The sequence below is a fragment of the Limulus polyphemus genome, unplaced genomic scaffold (genome assembly GCF_000517525.1).
Source record: "Limulus polyphemus unplaced genomic scaffold, Limulus_polyphemus-2.1.2 Scaffold5279, whole genome shotgun sequence".
Lineage (NCBI taxonomy): Eukaryota > Metazoa > Arthropoda > Merostomata > Xiphosura > Limulidae > Limulus > Limulus polyphemus.
The window spans coordinates 5,311-9,585 of NW_013670889.1; the positions used below are offsets into that span (position 1 = coordinate 5,311).

Genomic DNA, 4,275 nt, shown 5'->3' on the forward strand with positions numbered 1-4,275 from the left:
CACTATTCAAGGGCTGACAAAAAGTAGTAGTAAGTGGCTCATATATCCAGTCTTTAACCTCCTTCAAAACCATTGGAGGCTTATCGTTTTTTAAACTTCCCTATTTTTTCTTAACCAGATCAGAATTAATGCAGTCATCTTGTTTGATCTTGTTTGCATTTATCAACTGATTAAGATGTGGAATATTGCTTAAATCTTCATTAGTAAAAATCGAAGAAAAAGCAAAATTTAATAATCCAGTCAACTCATAATCATTAGATACTAGCCTTCCTTTATCATCCCTCAAAGGTCCTATCCCCATCCTAACATTTTGTTTACCTTTAATGTATTTAAAGAAATCCTTACTGTTAATTTTTACATTTTCAGCCAACCTTTTCTTATAGATTCTTTTTGATGTCCTAATTTCCTGTTTCACCAACTTTCTTGATCTTCTATAATCATCTAAGTCTCCTGTCATTCTGGTCAATTTAAATTTCTTAAATTTATTATGCTTCTTTTAAATTTTGTTTCTTAAACTCTTTGTGAGCCAACCTGGTTTTTACTTGTAGCTACCCTTTTCTTTCTATAAGGAATATGTTTTCCTTGAATAATTAAAAATTTTCCACATCTGATCAGTGTCTCCAAATAACTCAGCTGCCCAATTCACAACAGACAATTCTTGTCACATCCCTTCAAAATTTGCTTTTTTGAAATTTGTAGCAAAAATATGACTATTCCTTATCTCCATATGCAGCAAAACATCGAACCTAATAGAGCAATGATCACTTGCACCCAGATGTTCTCCAGTTTCCACCTTCTCAATCATTTCTGTATTGGAAGTTAACAAGAAGTCAAAAATAGCATTGTTTCTAGTTGGTTCCTTGACTAACTGGTGAAGAAAGACATCCAAAAACCTTTCTCCATCATAGTTTGACTCTAGAATTTTCCAATCTATAAAATGCTATATACTGGTACAGTTGTTATGCTTGATTTCTACATCATAGAATGCTGTACACCACTCCTGCTGTAGGCTTGATTTCTACATTGTAGAATTCTGTAAAGAACTACTATTACATCTGATTTCTACATCATAGTATGCTGTATATGACTCCTGCTGTAAGCCTGATTTCTGCATCATAGAATGTTGTATACAACTATTACTGTTATATCTCATTTCTACACCATGGTATGTTGTATACGACTCTTATTGTAATGCCTCGTTTCTACATCATAGAATGCTGAATATGACTACTGCTGTTATGCCTTATTTATACACACATTCTCAAGGACCTTCATAATTTATTCTTTGGTACTTTTAAACTCAAGGAGATGAAACCATAAACTTGGATACAACCTTCAGACATTGGTAGTTATGTCATATTCTATCATGGTTACCTGTTACAGATCTAACTCTAAACATGCCCCCCCCCCACCCCCACCCCATGCTAAGACACAGCATCAGTAATTACTATCAAAATCTGTTTTCCAGAATTGGTTACTTAACTATTATTACAAGCATGGCTGTCTGCAGGGAGCACATTTCCCCCCTGGGAAATGAGAAACATATTTATTTCTTTATTCGTTCAGTTTATATATATATATATATATATAATCAATTATATATACCCTTTATTTAGATTTTTGACTCACCTCCCAGAGAAATTTCTTTGGACTTTCATGATTACAAGGTTTAAGTTCTTTGATAATTTTAAGTACCTATTTTCAAGGTGTGATTAAGAAATAAACACATTAATTCAATAGCTTGTGTGTCACTGGCTAGTTTGATCTGAACCTTAGAAAATACTGAGTTCTTACCTTAAGTTGATCTGTCTTCTTTGAATAGAGTAAATAATGTTCTACAATAATCTTAAGTTTTTCATGGTCACAAATGTATTGTTTCAAGTACGCACCATTTTTCATATTAAGATTCATTAAGCAGGATGTTGCTGTTGACTAAAGGCTGGCACCACTAGACTCCAGTCAATAAAAGCATAATTTTGAATATTTGGCTCAATAGTAAACACAAGCAAGAGATTCGCAGACAACTTGTAATTGTGCATGGAGATCTTCTGAGCATGATGGGCATTTGGAGTGATAGATATGTGCTAATAGTTCTTAAACTTTGCCTTCTGAGACTTACCATCTTTATAATCCCCACACTCATGGAGAAGAGATATGGACAGTGAGGAAGAGTGAAAAGAATTGCCTTGATGCCTTAAGGATACCATAAAGTCCTAGAGAGACCAGAGAACTAACAGATGGGTGTATTAGATATGATCAGATGCAAGTTGTTATTAAGGATGAATTCTTTGGATAAAATCATCATCAAGTATTGTATGGAAGGGAATTGATGAAGAGGAAGGTAGTGTGTGCAATAGACAGATGATGTGAAGAAGAGGGTAAGCTCGCAGGGAGGACTGGTGTGCTTTGAACATAACAGACTTATGACAGAGCTTTTTACAATAGAAACTATGCTGCAGGACTATTTTTAAGATGCGTGATTGTCAGATTGAGGATGACCAAATGTAGCAGTATGGCTTGTAAAGATGTATTGATGCTCCAAAACTACTTTTATATAACATACTTAACTTCTATATATTACAATTTCTGAAAATGGCAATTTTGAGTCATGTACATCTTCAAAAGTGAATCATCTGTATTGTAGTGCTTTAAAAGTCTCAGAATAGTCTTCCAGCCACTGTTTCTTATATCAACTTTAAATTAGTTATATATGATGTACGATCTCATACTGACACCATCTATTCTATTAGATTACAAATGGTTCTGCTTAATATAAAATGAGAATTTTTAAAAACAATAAGACATTAATTAAAAAATGTTTACATACCGCTATTAACTACTTTTGAAGAAAAAATAATCTATTCAGAAAATAAGCCAATAGTTCTTTGCAAATTAATATTGGTATATAAGGAATGAACACCAGAAATAGTTATATAAGCATTGTAATGAAATTCTTCTCACGGATTAATTAAAACTTTCATTTTATAGATAAAATTTAATGGAAAATTGAAACAAAGTGCAAATATTTGTAGTACCCTTATGGGTCAACTCTAAGTTTATGAATTTATGACTCTTAACATGTGGGTTTTGATTCCCTGCAGTAGACACAGCAGATAGCTCAATGTGGCTTTGCTCTAAAACAAACAAATTACAAACAAAAGCCAATATTTGTAACAGTTTGTCTTACATGGCAACTCGGTTTATATTGAGACAAACTCTTAGTTATAAGTGCCATTATTTGTAACAATTGGTCTTACAGGACAACCTGGTTTGTATTTAAACTGTGGTTACAAGTGCCTATACTTGAAACAGTTGGTCCTTACTTAATAAAACTGGTTTATTCTTTCAGAATATAACTTTACGATACACTTAATTTCAACAATCGCGCTATAACAACGAACGTGCTCAACTTCAATAATACTCTCTCTGACTGCAGATCAATTACTCACTGTCTACACACACATTGTCCCGTCACATTGTCACCCTCTTATATATATACCAGACTACCCTATATCTAGTAACCTTCCGACTATTCCCAAAGGTTCGAGAGAAGTGGCGTGACACTAGTCACGTGACCTCGCTGACGCAACAATATAATCATTCATGTTTAACAGAGTTATGTCATATCTTTGTCTGACATAATTATAATTAAATATTTATTCTTACTAAGATTCATCAGAGTTTTATATTATTTAAGAGAGAGATTACACATTTCATTTCCTAAATTGTAAGTGTGAAAAAGCTAAACTACCAAATGAAGTTTCAAATAATTCAGGCAACGATACAATCCAGGCTTTCCACTATTTAATTAATGATTCAAAAATAGCTAATAACTATTGCACTGCAATCATTTTGGAGGTAAACCATAAGTTACTTCTTTAGCTAAAGCTCTCTCCTCAATATCATTAAGTTGATAATTAGACAAATTTGTGATGGTGTAATTATGCTGACTACTAGTTAATTTAGGTAACTAGCTAATTCTTCTTTTAGTCAATTTTATTTTTACTGATCAGTCAAATGTCTCTGAAGAAAGAAAATCTAAAGAACTATAAAAACTTATAGTTTGTAAAACAGTAAATGAAGCATTGCATTTTGTACTGCAACTTCTGGATAAATTATGATTAATTTAATTTTTTAAAAAGCTTTATAAGAGTTTGCCGAAGGCTATTAGATGAAACTCTGGTATAATTGCACAGAGCTTTAAATTGCTTTAGAAATTATGTTCAATTCTCCTATAGATGAATATAAAAATTAATAATAGCTGTTTCTCATACA

At 32.4% G+C, this 4,275-nt stretch overlaps 1 protein-coding gene across 2 annotated transcripts in view; it reads left to right on the forward strand.

Annotated features, from left to right (window-relative positions):
* The window catches only part of LOC106472373 (sushi, von Willebrand factor type A, EGF and pentraxin domain-containing protein 1-like), a 64,459-nt gene that overhangs the window by 2,770 nt on the left and 57,414 nt on the right, over nucleotides 1–4,275 (forward strand). The window lies entirely within an intron of this gene.